This window comes from Echinops telfairi, unplaced genomic scaffold (genome assembly GCF_000313985.2).
Source record: "Echinops telfairi isolate 266 unplaced genomic scaffold, ASM31398v2 ScPeMD7_9;HRSCAF=40, whole genome shotgun sequence".
In the NCBI taxonomy this organism is placed as follows: Eukaryota; Metazoa; Chordata; class Mammalia; order Afrosoricida; family Tenrecidae; genus Echinops; species Echinops telfairi.
In genome coordinates this window covers 27383384-27401513 of record NW_022103906.1, presented here as the reverse complement: position 1 = coordinate 27401513, position 18130 = coordinate 27383384, and the positions used below count along the sequence as shown (strand labels likewise).

The following is an 18130-nucleotide window of genomic DNA, read 5'->3' as shown; positions in this document are numbered from 1 at the left end:
TTTAATGTAGGCTGTACTAAAATAACCACAGGCAACCTGACCTGCAGTTTCCAACCTCTGAATTTTAGCTTCCTCCTCATTCTTGAAAAAACTTGCAAATCCTCTCATAATTTAAATGTTTAAATAGCATGCAGTGTGAAATCCTGTAAGATATCTATGTGGACCCTTCACCATTTTTCTCAAGGTAACTTTTAAGATTCTAAAGATATGAAATTCCTTTTATAAAAGCAGTAGGGCTTTTACACTCATAGAAAATGTTGCTTTAGGTTTTGAGTATTTTAAAAGGGTGTGGCCTCACCTGTAAAGGTCTTAGGTAGTAAACCTGGTACAGATTTAGAGACTTTCAACATAAAAGTGCATGGAAAAGAGAAATGCCCTGAAGTCCTTACGACAGAGAGCCCTAATGACGTAAGAGACGTGAAAGAAGACTGTGTAGAGTTGTCTGAGTGGTAGTTATTTGTGCTGTAATTCCAGCTATACATTTATTTTTTCCATCAGTTTTATTGGCACGTAATTCATATATCAAACTCAATAGTTTGATCACTTCAAGGAGAGTGGTATAATCATCACCGCAAGCAGTTTTAGAATATTTACTTCAATCTTACTCATCCTTTTTAGCTCCCAATTTTCCAGTTTCCAATGCACCGTGCATGTTACAAGGCTCTTCCCATCCCTCGTCCAGGGTCAGAGGGCATTCCTCAGGGGGTTAATCCACATGTGTTTCCCCTTCGCTCGTTTGCCTTAAAACTAGAACAACTTTAAAATGGGTCTAAAGGGAGATCAAATGGTAAGACATCACCTCTTGACCTAAGTGTGCCATAATTGCCTTTACAATGCTCTCAACACAGCCTTCTTACAGCAGCAGCTCTTAGTCAGTAAATACTCACCAGGGATGTCATTTGCAGGACATTCCCGACACACGACAGGAAACCAAGATAGAGTCAAGCTTGAGGAAATGCAAGATCAAACAACCAAGGCTTGAGGATCAGGAGACAGGCACGCTAGAGACAGAAGTCACCTACATTGTTGAAGAGGCCTCCCCAGCGCCACAGGCCCCACTGGCACCTTGGGCAAACCTTTCCTCAAACACGCTTCAACCTAAAGCTGTGAACTCACGTCACCTTCACTTCACAGTTGAGGCACTCTTGCCACCGGGCTTTAGTAAGGTCATTCTCTGGACACATTCGGGACACAGCAGATTGTCTTCCATATGCAGAGACAGCTGTCAAGAAGAGAGCACTCACTCTCCCTGGGTTTTCAGGGACCCAGGCTTGTCCAGCATGAAACTGAACCCAGCCATTTTTGCTTGCAGGGAGACTTCTCCCATGGACCACGCACCACCTGACACCATGAATCTCTTGTGGTGATTCTTCCACCTCCACCTTCCCGGCTTTCCGTGCAGTTCTTGACCTGGAGGCCAACACAGCCTTGCAGGTGGAGTATTACGGTATTGTCAACTGTATTAACCTCCTGCTGGAGACCAGATTCAAAGTCAGGGCCCCTTCTTCAAAGGACGGAGCTGCTTCAGGAGGGTGAGTCCCTTTGGAACACATATTCTTTTCCTGAGAACTGTCTAGAGATGTTTCCCCCTTGCCCACATTTGATTTTTTTTCAGCTGTTTCTGGATCTTGGCTTCCTTTGCTGTGGCAGGAAAATTATTTTGACTTGGGGAAGCACGGTTACACAGTCGCCTTTATGGATCTAGTTTCTGGCCTTTGGTGCTCAGCTTGAATTGATGGCCCCAGGCCGGCAGGATGTCTCGGGGAACCTGGTGAACCGGTGGCAGTTTTGATGGTAATGGAGGAACTGGAATCTTCTTTTGAGGTGTCAAGCAGTCATCATTTTGCGAATTCTCTTTTGGGAAGGAAGCTTTTTCTTTTTTAATTCTTTTTCGTTTAGTCTCCTGAGATGGACTATTTTATGCAGTTGTCGACGTGCCCACCGTAGCTGTTAGGTTCAGACACCGGCTCAAACCTGAGAGTGACGCATCTTCGGTCCAGCTTCGCTGTGGAGTTCCACGTTGAGGGGGTTTATTAGGGAAGTTAACAGGTTACCACCAGTCAGGACAAGAAAACAGCAGCAATACAGACACTGGTTTAAGGTCTCAGCCTCGGAGTCTTGGGTTTCCTTGGCGTTGGGCTCCAAGTTCCAGGAAACTGACTTCCCTGAGACAGTCCCACAGTTCCATAGTCGCGGGTCCGAGGAGAAGGTAATCCTTTGCCTCAGCACTGCCTTTCTGAGTCTCAGTGCCAAGCTCTGATGCATCTTGTCTTGTTGGTTTCCACCACTTCTGACAAGATCTTGAACGTGCTCCACCTGCGTGTTCTCTCCTGCTATCCAGCGGTACGTTTCACAGACCTTTAATGACTCCATAATCTCCTGCCTTTGCTATCTGAGTGAAATCACACAATACGGGCTATGAGCAAAGAATCACTGAAGTCATTTAGTGTGATTCATCTTTTTCTCAGCAGAGAAAAGGGAAGTTCTGATGGGAAAAGTGTGTTTATCAAAATTGCGAGTGCAGTGCTAGGACCAGAGAAAGAACTCAAATCTCTGGGCTCCAATGCCAATCCCGATAACACTATTCATCTATGTGTCTATTAAAAGCATTATGGGTGAAATGGTGCCCCTCAAAAAGATAGGTTGAAAGCCCAACCTTGTGAATGTAATCTTGTTTTTGGAAATGGGATCTTTGTTTGAAGATTAGATCAGCTAAATCATACTGGAGTCCAGTGAGTGCTCATCCTGATCCCTACTCACTGATTGTGGTAGTCACCTAATCTGGTGCTGTCAATTTAAGGATTAAGAGTATAGGGGTGGAGTCTAGGCTGTCAATCCGGAGATAGCCAATGAGACTTCTGTGTGGGCATGGTATCCTGAGAATTCTGGGAAATCTGGTATTTCCTCCTTGGAAAGGGAAGACATCTCTCTCTCTCTGCCACTCCCTGGGAGACATTGCAGAAGACAAGCCACATGGATGCCACCAGACCTCGGAAGCCCGAGAAGCCACAGAGAGACCCCTGCCAGTGCTGAGATGTTTCCAATGACACTGGATCCAAAGACTTTCTACCCACTGCCCTGTGATCTTCTGCATCCGGCATCATTGCATGTGTTTTGTGAGTCTGAAGAAGACTTTGTAGATTGATATTGGAAATATGGGCTAATATTGGACTTATGGACTTGATCTGGACTGGGCTCGGATGTTTTCTCAATGTTCAGTTGCTCTTGAATATAAATCTCTTTCTTGTACACATATGTGTGTCCATAGATTTGTTTCTGTAGTCTACCCAGACCAACACAATGATGTCTCATTAAAAATAACAGACATTGAGACAGAATGGCACGCGGGGGAAGACAGCGAGTGAATCTATTTCTATAAGAATGGCCAGAATTGGCAGCAGCTACCAGAAACCAGGATAAAAGTATGTAATTGCTCCCTCTCAAATCTTCGAAGGAATCATCAATCAGCACAGCAGAGATCTTAAACTTTGTGCTTATTATTATTATTATTTAGCCTTCAAATAGATTTGACAAATAGACAATAGATTTCTGTTCTTTAAAGTCACCCACTCTATGGTATTTTTTATGACAACCCTGAAAAACTATGCAATAAGCCTATGCCATTCATAATGTATTGGAGAGATACTGATTGATGTAAGGATACACACACACACACTTAACTATGATGTCTCTGGATTATTCTTTCTAAATCATTGGATAAAAACTCAAGCTACTCGGATCTCCTTTGAAGTAATGGAAACAATAGGGAGTGTTACTGATTCTAATAATTCTCCAATCCTGTCTGCTGGAAAGCAGATACTTGTGTAAGTATGATGTCAGATTTCCTAAATCCAAATCACTTTCATTCCTTGTTCTTCTGGGCCCAGAATGTATTTCTTGTAATGCTGTTGACTTATGCTGTCATGGTGCCCCTTGATGAATACTGCACAACCGGACTGAGAAACATCAAGGGCACTGTGACATGAAAGAGAAGCTGAAATTGGCTTAGAGGCACCATGTGGTGACTGATGCCAGGCAAGGACCTCCTTTGTCCCAGAAAATTGCTAGTTTCTTGCAAGAAATACAAAGGAGATGAGATGTAGAAATATGGGACATTATTTTTATTAATGTTAACAAAGCCCCAATGATGCCTGAGATAGTCATAAGCAAAGTTTCCCTACATATGGTGCAGAGAAACCACAACAAGTTTCAGAGACACTTGAGTAGGATGGCAGGCTGTCATTTTCATAGTGGATGTGTGTGTGACTGTTTTCTTGCGTCTCAATCTCTCTAACTAAATCTCTATCTGCATATGACACATCATGATTACTGTTCACTGTCTCAAAATGAGTTTGTGAGATTCAAGCTTTATACCAAACCTTTATTCTTAGAGCCTACTTTCTAGTCTTACCGAACTTCACCTTGAGTTCAGAAAGAGGCCCTGGCATCAGTATCTGCCTCCTCTGACTTCTAGCATTTCTGAATCTCCATCAGTAGAGGACTGATGATTCTAACACAGAAAACAGGAGGGAGTAGGCTGAACAGCCAAAGACATGAAGGTGCTCATTTCTACAACATATAAAGATGATTCTAAGAGTAAAATAGACTTTGTGGATGTGATTAAAGATGTTAAACTGGACAGAGTATCCCGGAATATCTAGGTAGACCCTATATATAATCACAAGTGTTCCTATAAGAAACAGGCAGAAGATTTGATTAAATAGAAGATGAATACAGTGTGATCCCTTAAGCAACATTCTACCCTACTGGCTTTCTAAAGGAATATAGGTTTAGGAAGTGGAAAAGGTAAAGAAAGAGGTTTTCCCCTAGAGACTTTGGAGAGCATGTGCCCCTGCTGATATCTTGATTTTGGCCAGTAGAACTGATTTCTGTAGTTGTCATTTGTTACAGGACCTACAGCTAACGAATACATAGAATAGCTCAGTTCTCGGGAATATTAATCAAAGAAGATTGGAGACAGAAAACTGAAATGATTTGAAGGAGAACATTGTGGATTCTAAAGAATAATGGAGGAGAATTACATGCTAATTAAGTTCAAACATTTCATGGACATAGAAGGTTGAAATTTTAGAAAACTATAACTCATCACACTGACAAGAGTAGAAAATCTAAAGAAAGAATAAACATGCTTTGTCGATTTTCTCCCCACTTGCATAAGGATAGGGAGAGAAGTTGGAGAAAGTTACACAATTTAAAACTTATGTGCATCTTGACAAATCATAGGCTAACATCAATTGGACCCTCAACACAACCCATTCTCAGTTCTTGTTCATTTTCCAAAGAGATGACTTCAGGCCTTTCCCATGTGCCTCAAACTTCCCAAACTATCTCCTTTCTCTCACTCTTAGCAGATGAGCTTACCTTCACCTTTACAGAGAACATAGAAGGCATCCAATGCCCACGACCTCCTGTCCTCAAATCATAAATTCATTTCCTTCCCTACTCATTTTTTGCTCTTTCCCTCCTCTTATAACAGAGGTGATAGCTTATCTTTGGTCCCAGGTTAATCCTCTATCAGGACTCTGGATCCCATCCGACCCTGTCTTCTTAGGGATCTTATCAATTGATTGTCTCCTTTTCCTTCTATAAATCCAACTTTCTCTTTTTCTGGCTCCTTCATGTTAACTTTTAAACATGCTCAGCACTTATCTTTGAATTAAAATTCCCCTGTCAATCTGAGGCAGCCTTCAAGTAGATGCCTTCTTCCCGTCACAAGAAAATGTCTTGAAAGAAGCATGTTAACTTATTTCCCATTTCCTCACCCCGTTTGTACTCTTCGAGTGAGTGTAAGAGGATCCCGCCCACTCCACTCTGCTGAAAATTCTCCCAGTGAGGTCAGCAGTGACCTTCTTGGTGCTAAATTAATGACACTTTCTCAAGCTTAATTATTTGCGTGGAATAGGACATTGTGGCCCATTCTCTCCTTCAGCAATACAACTTCCTCCCACCTTTCCCCCCTGTTGGTTCAGTTTATTTTTGGTAAGCAACTGTATTTTTCCCTTCCTTAAAAGTTCTTCTTATTATATTCAGTTCCTTCCTTTTTCAGTCTATTAAAACAAGCATACAGAAAAGAGTTGATGTGGAGTCAATTCCAAGTTAAGGCGACCCATGGGTGTCAGAGTGTAACTGTGTGTCAATGGCTTACTAAAAAGTAAAAAAGCTCCACGAGCCTTTCTTCCTTTTAAAGCATCTCTGGGTATACTTGAACCTTCAGACTCTCCACTAGTGGACAACATGATAAGCTTTTGTATAAAGGACTTCTTATTCTACAGTTACCATCTCTTTCTGATCCTGATATCTTTATCTCCAGTCAATATAGTTGCAGTTGCTGAAATCGTTTACATACCCATTTTCTTAAGAATTTCCTCCAGGTAATCTCGACATCACATGTATGAAAAACAGAAGCCATTAACCTTTTTGTCTGTCTGTATTTCTTATCATAGAGGAATATGTGAAGAATAATGTGGCCTCAGGATTGGAGGAAGACTCACTAACAACAGGCAATACAGTAGAACTCCAGACCTCGACGCTAATCCGTTCTAGAGGGAGCATCGAGTTGCAATGCAGTCGAGTTCTGAATCAATTTTTCCCATAAGAAATAACTGAAAATGGAGTAATCTGTTCCTGACCACCAAGTTTTTAGCCTAACCTTGCCTTTTTATACAAAGCATTACACAGAAATTTCAAAGTAAATACATTCAGAATTAAATAATATAATCTAAATTAGAACACAACATTAAAAAAGTTTTTAACAACTAGAGTATGGCCCATACCTTGAGACTGATGAGGATCTGGATCTGTGGACAGGATGTGGAGAGGAGGTGTGGAGAGAGAGTCATTGGTTGGAAGGGAAATCCCCTTCCATAAAATCAACTGGTAGCTGCTTTCCACGAGTTTTTCCCCTTCTTTGTCTCTTTTCACTAGGACTTGATTGGCTTTCTCTTAAAAAAAAAAAAGTCTGTCTGATGTGGTCTGCTGTTAGCATTTGCTTGATTGTTTTCTAAAAGGGTTTACTAAATTATCATCAACAATATCGATAACACTGTTAACCAGTTCCTTATCATAATGATTATTTTCAAAAAACGTTTTCTTAGGACCCATGTTTTTTTATCTAAAAACTACAAAAAGCCACAAAAGGTAAGAAAATTATAGCAAAATGCTTGGAACACAGCTGCAAAAGGTTTGATCAATGCTTACTAACAACGCCAACTAACGTCGTGTAACCGAAACATGAACTGCTTTTGTTCACAAAAATCACGTGTGTCGGGTCCAATTCCGATGTTTTATTCGAGCTCCAATGCAGAATTTTCTTGACATTTTATGTCGAAATCTAATTATGTCAAGTACTGATGCAAGCGAGTACCAGGGTTCTACTGTATGTAGATGACACAACTTTGTTTACTGAAAGAGAAGAGGCATTAACACACTTGCTGATGAAAGTCAAAGATGTCAGCCTTCAGTAAAGATGTTAACCCAATGTAATAAAAAGCAAAATCCTCCCAACTGGACCCATAAACACTATCATTGATAATTGGGGAAAAGATTAAAGTTGCCAAGATTTCATTTTACATGTATATACAATCAACATTCAGGGAAGCGGCAGTCAAGAGACCAAATAACATATTGAACTGGGCAAATCCACTATACAAAAAAACTCTTCAAAGCGTTAAAGTGCAAAGATGTCATTTTGAGGACTAGCATGAGCCTGACTCAAGCCATGGCATGTTCGGTTGCCTCGTAGGCATGCAAAACCTGGACAATCAAAAAGGACTGCAGGAGAATTGATTCCCTTGAAATATAGCGTTGGGGAAGAAATGGAAATATTGTGGATTTCCAGAAGCACAAACAGATCTATCTTGGAAGAACTGCAACCAGAATGTTTCTTAGAATCAAGGATGGTAATACTTTGTTTCAAATACTTTGGACATGTCAGGAGGGACCAGTCCCTGGAAAGGACATGGCGCTTGGTGTATTAGGCTGGGTGGTCTAGAGAAACAACCCACCGGCACGCAACTATGTACAAGAAAGAACTTTATCTCAAGAAGCAGCTTTATATCCAGAAGGCACCCCAGTTCAATTCAAGTCCACAGGTCTCACGATAGCTGGGGTCTCTTCAGACTCACATTGCTGCAGGTTGAAAAGTGAAATAGGAAGCAGGGAGCTCACAGGCCTGTGGGTGCAGGTCCCTTGAATTCGAGCCTAGTGGAAATAGGCAGGGTGCCAACAATTCTCACGGATGGGGGGCCCACATGGGTTCACCATTGGAGGCAGACACAGAGTCCCAGCAAGGACGAAGGTGAAGGGCAATAGAAGAGCAGTTCCCAGTGTCTCTCACTTTTATAGAAAAATCGACACCCCCAAGGAGGTGTCATCAGGATACCACATGACCGAGAGGTTGGGCTCTTTCCCTGCCTCCACACAGAGTTGACATAAGTTGACGTAAAATCTAACCACCACCCTTGGTAGAGAGTCAGCACAAAAGAGGAAGACTCGAGAAGATAGATCAACTAAATGGCTGCAACAATGGACTGAAACTTAACAACAAAGTGTGAGGATGGCAAAGGGCTGGACAGTGTTTCACTGTTGTGCATTGCATTGCTATGAATCCGAACTGACTCCATGGTGCTTAACAACTATAACAACAACAATGACTGAGGCCAAGACAACACAGATATTCAAGTCCTTCTTCCGAAATATGTTTCCAATTTGTCCGTGTCACTTCATCTCTGTGATCTTTATCCTCATCCAGGCTTCTGTGATCATTTACCCAAGTGACCTTCTAATGGGCCTTGCTTCCTATTCTCTTCACACTAACCAGAGTGATCTTAAGCACAAATCTGATCATGTCACTGCCCCCCCACCCCCCCGAACTTATGGATGTCACTTCACTCTTGGGACATAGTCCACATTCCTTAACATTCCTTAAAAAGTCCTTTATGATTTGGCTTCTCCTCTCACGAGGCTCTCCTCCCTCCTATCATATTCTAGGGCTAGCTTGACTGCACTTCTGTCAACTTAAAAGGCTTAGGAAACCTAACAACTCAATATAACTGGATTCAAGGTGGGACAAAAGTGGCTCATGTTAAAACACAAAGAAACAAATCCCCCTGTAATAAGTGTGCGTTCCTTTTGTTGAGTGTTGAGTGCTGTAATGTCGATTACAACTCACCGCAACTCTAGAGCACAGACGGGAAGGCCTCGTAGTATTTGTATTTGGTTGGGCTCTCCAGAGAAGCAAAACCAGGGACGTGTGTGTGTGTGTGTGTGTGTGTGTGTGTGTGTATTGTGTATAGTAAGAAATTTATGTCAAGAAGTGGCTTCCTCCGTTGTAGAAATAATATTAAGTCCAGTCCAGTTCAAGCTAGACTTCCTTTGATTTGTGGAAGTTGACCACAGGAAGCAGGGTGACAGAGCAGAAACAGCAGGGAACACAGGCGGGCAGAGGCAGAGGTAACTTAAATGTGAAGTTGGTCAGATAAATCCACCATTGGTATTCTCCTGAGGGCTCCCGACATGGGTAGGAGAAGCAATAGGAGATGGAGGACCCAGAGGGGCGATTCAGCTCCAGCAGGAGGCAAAGGGCCAAAGAGAATTGGACTCTGCTCAGTCTCTCTTAATCAAAAGGAGGTGTTCTCAGGCTTCAACCCAATGGACAGGTTGGGCTTCACTCCTACCCTCAACCAGGAGTATCTACTGGACATAATCTTTAACCATCACAGGTTTCCAAAGCTGTCATCTGGACATCACCAGATTTCTCACATAGAGAGCTGGTGGGCATACTTGAACTGACAACCTTTGGGTTTAGTGAGCAAGTGCTTGGCCACCGCAGCACCAGGAATCCTTAAACTGATTTTACTGTAAGAAAATAAGGTTTTCAAAGATCATTATGAATAAAAATTCCCCTAGGCACTTGATTACTAACCAAATGGCCAGTGGTTTCACCCACTAGCTGCCCCATAGGAGAGCACCCCCTCTGGAGATCTGCTTCCATAAAGATTACAATCTGGAAACTCAGCAGTTCTACTCTTGCACGTGGGCTGCAATGAACTCAAAGACACACGATAGCAGCAGCAACAGTGGGCACTGTGTACATTCAGCTTAGTTTAGCTGCAAGTAACAGAACATCTCCTAACAATAGCCTCAGTAAGATCGGTGTTTATTTCTCTCTCACATGTAAGCAATGCCAAGTGGAGTAGGGTTTTCCATGCTGGGAAGAATTCATGCTCCTCCTTGGGTTTCTGTTGTGTGTGGTTTCTCTTCTTTCCTTAAGAATGGATCGACGCTGGTTACTGGGCACTAGGTAGGGTAGGCAGCAAGCCAGAAGAGGAAGGCACTCTCTTTCTTTTAAGGACACTTCCAAGGCATTGCATCCTTCATTTTTGTCTCCTCTTATTGGATGAAATTTGGTCCCATGACTGTAGACCTACATGTGAGGCTGGGAAACAAAATTTGAATTCTATAAAAATAAATTTAGAACAGATATTGAGGAGCAGGCTCTGCCACTGGGACTCTTACATCTTAACCACTCTGGAAATTTGGGGGGAAAATAGATCAGTATGTTCTGGAATAATCAAGAGAGCTTCATGAGAAGTTATTTCTTATGTAAAGCTTAACAGAATGGATTGGATTAAACTATATGAGAAAATAAAAATGCTTGGCTCGGCCTGTATTCTCCAGAGTCCTGAAAGTAGATGTGCTCACAATATATTTAGAAGACTATAATATTCTGGAAATCAGTATCCCAGTAGGGAATTATCAGCAGCAGAGAGTAAGATGTGGGGAGTAGAATTTTGTTTTGTTAAATGGTGTGGAACTTTAAACAGTCATGATAGGGGTTTGGAGAGACAGCCCGGTGTCATGGAAATGGAATCAACATCCCTGTCAAACTGACAGTTAGCATCTGGTGTCATGTGCTACTTGGTGCAATTTCCTCTCTTGCTGAGCCTCAGTTCTTCATTTGATCTAAAATCTCCTTTGCACCTTGCAGACTTGCTCTGAGTATAAATGGGAGCATTTATTTAAGGTGCCAAGCTTGGCATATTGCATCCTACAGGCAAAAAAAAAAAAAAGAAAGAAAGAAAGAAAAAAAGTGCCAGTGAAGGTGTGTAGGTGTAGGATTGTCATGACCAGAAGGATATTTTATGAAGATGGATTTGCTGTCTTTGAGGTACTCCGGAATGATGAAAGATGGAGTCTGCCTGGTGGTTGATTAAATGATATATGGGTTCTATTGAAATGATGATGTAACAGAACACATACCTTAACAACTTGCATTTTATTCCCTGGCAACAGATGAATAGTTGACTGAGAACAAAGATTACCTTTTTTCCTTTCACGCAACGACACTTATTAAGTATCGACCCCAAAACCCATTGCCATCGAGTCAATTTTGACTTACAGCAACCCTGTAGGGCAGATCCGAACTGCCCTTGTGGGTTTCGTAGGCTATACATTTTTACGGGAGCAGAAAGTCTCACCTTTCTCCTTTGGAGAAGCGGGTGAATTTGGCTTGCTGTCCTTGGGGTTAGCAGCCGAATGCGCACTCCACTGCATCGGGGCACCTTTGCCTATTGGATGCTAATTGCTGAAAATTAGTGGCGAACAAGAAAACCATTGTCTCTGATTAGATGGTCTCCGATCTGTTGGGGGAATCTGACATTATGTCAGGGGTTTAAGTGGAGAGAAAATGTTTTGAGAATGATGTACAAATGCGCTTTATACAATTGATGTGTGTATGGATTGCGATAACAGTTGTATGAGCCCCTAATAAAATGTTTTAAAAAAAAAGTTAATTTCATGATTAATTGCTTGAGTATAATTTTGATCAAAGCTAAGAAGAAATAGAACTTCTATGATAGTGTATGGAGGCAATGGGGGTTTGGTGATAAATTCCTTTCCTTCTGTGCAGGAGACCCCAAACCAATAGTGTAAACTCAAAGGGTCACAATGGCCTGATCCACTGCCAATAATAACTCGGAAGCAGGATTGGGAGAGAATTCCCCAGGACTATCAAGGAAAAGGAGCCACCAGCAGAGCACACTGGGAATCCCTGTCTGAAGTGGCAGATGCTATGTCACACCAAGACCAGAAGCCAAGGAAGGGAGTTCAATGAGGCAGAGCAGAGGAGCAGCACAGAGGCTATGGGACTATGAGGCAGAGCAGCAAGCAGATTTCCTGACTTATGGAGGCAGAAGCCATGGGACTACATGGCTGAGAGGCCAAGGACCAGAGAAAGAAACTTGGCTGCTGATTAAGGTGAGGTGTTGCTGTGGACCAAGGATTATATCCTTACTGCTTAATGATCTGTGAAAATCTGTTAACTTACTTAACATACCCTCATAACTGTGAGTTTTGTCTATGAGTTCTCTCTGGCCATTGCAATAGTGATAGGTAGGTTTATTGTGTCAACCTGGCCAATAGGAACATGTGGGATTAATAAGGTTGCAGTTTGATTAGAGAGCAAAGAGATAAATGGCTCAGTAAGCCCTGCCTGTCTCTCTCTTGCTTTCTGGTGATCAGACCAACATGTAGCTGCTAGTTCTCTTCCTCAACTTGTGAGCTACACTAACTATCTGTGGGACACCCAACCTGTGGATTGTCCTGCTAGAGCTTGAGGTTCCCCCGAGAACTGCTTCGCCACGCTGCTGGTGTACACATCGTTTGAGCTTGGGACTGTCAGATCCTGTTGTCTGCCTAACTTTTGGTGACCTGCTCTGCTGTTTGCTGCCTGTGGCCAGACTGCCTGACTTGCTCCTTGGAAGACTCAGCTGTCTACTTCCTTGACCTTGAACCCAGCAGCCCACGTGAGTTGCAGGACTTCCAGTATATTAACTGTTCCACAAAGTGACTTCAACTGAGCCCTCTGTACTACTGTGTGGATTAATTAGCTGTTATATTCCTTCATGCTGTATATATTTATCCATCTATATTCATAAGTGTCCTGGTTTTGTTTCTTTAGAGAACGCTGTCTAACACAATTGGTTCCAGGAGTGGTTTTAAAGAAACAATATCACAAATATGACTTCTCCAATTGGCTCTCCAGCCTGATTAGGCTTAACAGCACTGATAATGCTATCTCTACCCCTAAATGCATGGATAAGTCTGCCACTCCTACTAGAGTTGGTGGTGTTAATTCATAGTGTGAAGTCACAAGGCTAATATTCACAGTATCAGCACCAATAGGATGAAGTGCTGGTGACAGGAGAGGCTCTGGGTGATCGTGTGTTTGATATTTTCCAGAAGTTTTATCAGGATGAGAAGTAAGGAAAGCTGGTTGACTGGTCCTCCTTACAATAAAAAATATGATCAAGGAAAGGGATAATCTCAGAACCTCAGAAGCACATCTCAAGTGCCGAATAAAAGACCGAACAGGTTCTGCATGTGCTACAAAGGAGAGTCTTTTCTCCTCTAGTAATGGAGCTGACATTGCCAAAAACCAAATCCAGAGTCTCATCATACGAGTAGCTGAATTACAGCATCAGCTGACTTGCAGGTCTAGAACAGTGTCCGATATTAAAGTAAGGGCATTAATAGGAAAGAATTGGGACCCTGAAACATGGGATAGGTACATATGGGCTGATGATCCAGAAGAGGAGGATATTGAGCCCCTAGAGTCGATTGAACCAACCCCGTCAATAGATCCATCCCTCCCACCTGAGGAGATTAACCAACGATCAGTAAAACAATCCACACCTGAGCAGATTAACCAAATTGTTCAAGCTGAAATGCCAGGTAGGGCTGCATCTGTAGTATTACCTGGGGGAGATGCCTTATAAGCTATCATAAGTGCCCTGGTTTGGTTTCTCTAGAGAACCCTATCTAACACAGCAATGAACGATTGAACCTAGATTGTAGATCCTTGACAAAGTAGATGTCAGGAAGGAGCAGCTGCTGTCAGAATACGGTAAAGAAGGATGGAGAGTGGAGGCACTCCTGACCCAACCTTATAGCAATCAGCCTGAGGTTTGTGAAGATGGAATCTCTTTCTCCTTTGTGTAGACAGAGGAGGTGAGATGTGGCCTCCATTTACCCCCTACAAGTACCACGAACTGTCAAAAGGACAAACAGATCTATCTTAGATGAAGTACAACCAGACAATTCCTTAGAAGCAAGGATAGTGAGACTTTATCTCACATCCTTTGGACAGGTTGTCAGGAAAGACCAGTCCCTAGAAAAGTATGCTATTCTTGGTATTGAGGGGCAGAGAAAGAGACCCTGATGAGATGGATTGACCAGTGGCTGCAACTATGGGCTTAAACACAAGAGCAATTGTAAGGATGGCGAAAGACTGAGTGATGTTTTGTTCTGTGGTACATAGGATCGCTGTGAGTCAGAACACATTTCATGGCCCTTAAGAACAACTAAAAACAATATATATATAATCTGCTGAAGGCAACAAAGCAGAAATCACAAACAAGGGCTTATCTGGAAGTAGAATTTGTTATATGATGACAAGATGATGTCACAAATCAGTGAGAAAAGATTGGTTATTTTGTATATGTAGACTCCATTGCCTACTTATGGCAGTCCTGCTGATGGATCTCTACTCACCAAAGTCCTCTCCAAAGAGCATTAGGAGGATGCTCAAAGCAACATGGCCATGAATTCGAACCAACTCCATGGCAGGGAGGGAGTGAGAAAGTAAGCAACCTGGCTGTCCATCCCTGAGGATACAGGTAGTGAGAAACTATGAGACGGATGCACACTCTAAGGTAGCATGCAAAAAATGAGAAGCTACCAGCCAGAGGCATATATTGCAACTTGGATAAATCTTATACATGCAGGACTAGTGGAGAAGGGAATCTAAACACTTCTATATATAGAAAAAAAAACCAGCAATTGATTTGAATTACATGTACATCACATTGTACTTTATAAGCATATATTTATTTTATATCAAAAAGTATTGCTTCTAGGGTTCTACTTCAGATCTGAACAGAGTTATTGCCAACAGAGCATGTTAAAATATGCCTCTGCAATAAATGCAATGCTGGAGGCCAGTCTTCTTGGGAATACATGGCCTTAGTCTTCTCAGGGTGCCCTCAAAACACATGGGCTTCCTACTCCAGTAAAGAGTGGCAGTCTCGGGAACTCACAGAGGCAGCTCTAGCCAGTCCTATAAGGCTGCTATGAGTTGCTTTGACTCTATGTCAGTGAGTTGGGAGGGGTGAGATTGGGTTGGTCAACAAAGAAGTCCCGTTAAAACTGGTTTTGAAGGGGATCTGCTGGGCTTATCATATTCAAGGCAAGGAGGTCATCTTAGAAGGTTATAGTGACTGGGGAAGATTCCAAAGGGGGAAACATGGTAGATTTTCTCAAAGAACACAGGGCAACCATGAGGGTTTATTATAAAGAAATCTGAAGAAAATTAAGAAATGCATCGGTGAGGGAAAGCCAAGAATGTTATGCCAAGGATTTTTTTTTTCATCATGAAAAAGCATCTGCTAATTCTTTAAGGGTAGAAAGGCTTGTCTACTTATGGCTGTGCCTTGTGACTTTGCCCTTCAAGCTTTGTTGTTGCTGTTGTTCCTCAAACTCAAAAGGAACTCTTGAACATGATTTGAGCCCTTGAGGGTGCCCAAATTGCTATCAGACATGGTATCAAAGAAAAGCGAAAGCATTCTTTAGGGAGGAGTGAGAAAGATGAAAATACCACTTTCAGAAATGATCAGACCTAAATGGAGGACATGTGACACAAGAGTTGCATATTTTTGTTTAATAAGCCTAATAATTTCATAGTAATATTGTTAGTTACCCTTATATTAAGAGGATTTTTATCAGATTCAAAGGTGTTCATCAAAAGTGGAACTGGAAACATGTACAAAAATAGTAAAGTAAGGGATTGAAATCAGACAGATGGTCAAAACAAACATTTTTGATATTTGCGCAAATAAATTTTTACCCTATCAGCAAAATTTACCTAGTCACACGTTAAAGACTAGTACAAAGATAATGAATGCTCTCCCAGTTAAAATTTCTACTGTTAAATAATTATTAAGTGTCTTCAAACTCTATAATTCTATTTAGTGAAATAATGCCTTAATAAATGTGACTCTCAATAAAAAGTTTAAAATATACATAGCTACAACAACAACAACAACAACAAACCCTACAAATAGTTCAGGGTCTATTTGTTGTCTTCACGAGTGCTTTCCGATCCAGTAGGATGATTGCCATGCCCTGGCCCCACATCTATCCCTGAGAACTTCATTGCTCTGCTCCACCCCACCCCCCACCCCCCACTGCTCTGCTACATGTCCCCAGCAACTGGCTTCAGCATAGTGGGCTCAGAGCAGGCAGGCACAATACCCGCCATGTGTCTCTAGTGTTGTCCCCCGTGGTGCTATGTGTTAGTGAGGAATGCTGCGTCCTGTGGTGGAGCTGGCCCTGTGGTTGTCTCTGTGCATTGCTGCTTTGAGCAGAAACATTGTCCTCAGGGCTTAGTGAGCCAGGATGTGCTTCACTCTTTTGTTCCCCCTCCCCCACCTTCCCCCTTTATTGGCTCCTGTGTGCTCTGATCAGACAAGTCCCTCTCCTTGAGCTGTAGCTTTAATGCTGTTCTCTGAAGTGAATCCTTCTGGGGGAGAGGGTGGTGCTGTCCACTTAGTTTGTAATGGGGCCGTCCCCTCAGGGCCATGCTCTTAAATGTTACTTTATGCTTTTTAAAGGGAACAACAAGTGATCCAAAATCAGTAGCAAGGAGGGTGTAGGAGGTCTGGCAGGGCTTGATCAAGAACAATGTAACCTAGAGGAATTCCTGAAACCCAAATGAAGGCTGCCCACGATAGCGGGACAAGAGGAAAGTACAAAGAAATAGAGGAAAGAACTAGGAGGCAAAGGGCATTTATAAAGATCTGAAGACAGGCATATACAGATGTAAATATATATGATGAGGGAGAAATAAATCTATGTACATGTATTTATAGGTTTAGTATTAGGGAAACAAATGGACAGTGGGTCCCTACTCAAGTATTCCCTCAACACAAGATTACTTTGTTCTAACAATTTGGCAGTTTGAGATGTTCACCTTCCTGGCACAATCGCTGAGGACAATGGGTGCACAAGCAAATGTGATGAAGAAAGCTGATGGTGCCTGGCTATCAAAAGATATAGCTTCTGGGGTCTTAAAGGCCTGAAGATAAACATGCAGCCATTAAGCTGAGAAACAACAAAACCCACATAGAAGAAGCACACCATCCTGTCCTGACACGATCACTGAAGACAAAGTGGGTGCATAAGCAAAAGTGGTGAAGAAAGCTGATGGTGCCAGCTATCAAAAGATATAGAGTCTGGGGTCCTATAGGCTGGAAGATAAACAAGTGGCCATCTAACTGAGAAACAACAAAGCCCACATGGAAGAAGCACACCAGCCTGTGAGATCACGAGGCATCGAAGGGATCAGGTATCAGGCATCAAAGACCAAAAAAATCATAGCACTGTGAATGAGGGGGAGTGCAGCATGGGGACCCAGGGCCCATCTGTGGGCAATTGGGCATCCCTTTGCAGAAGGGCCACAGGGAGGAGATGAGCCAGTCAAAGTGCAGTGTATCAATGATGAAATATATAATTTTCCCTTAGTTCTTGAATGCTTCCTCCCCGCCACTATCATGATCCCAATTCTACTTCATAAATCTGGCTGGACTGGAGGATGTACACTGGTACAGGTGGGAATGGGAAACACAGGGAATCCAGGACAGATGAACCCCTCAGGACCAGTGGTGAGAGTGGCAACACTGGGAGGGTGGAGGGAAGGAGAAATGGGGGAACAGATTACCAACGTCTATACATAACCTCTTCCTGGGGGATGGACAGAGGAAGTGGGTGAAGGGAGACATCAGATGGTGTAAGATATGACAAAATAATAATAATTTATAAATTATCAAGGGTTCATGGGGGAAGGGGGAGCGTGCAGGGAGGGGGAAAAATGAGGAGTTGATCCCAATGGTTCAAGTAGAAAGCAAATGTTTTGAGAATGATGAGGGAAACAAATGTACAAAAGTGCTTGACACAATGGATATATGTGTGGATTGTGATGAGTTTTACAAGCCCCCAATAAAATGATTTGATTTTTTTTAAAAAAAGAGCAGAGCCCAAAATGTCAGCAAACCAT

General features: G+C 42.4%; 1 pseudogene; it reads right to left on the bottom strand.

The window, feature by feature from the left end:
- Positions 1-1123: 1123 nt before the first annotated feature.
- LOC115868297 lies at positions 1124-2373 on the bottom strand (annotated as a pseudogene).
- Between the last annotated feature and the right edge of the window lie 15757 nt (positions 2374-18130).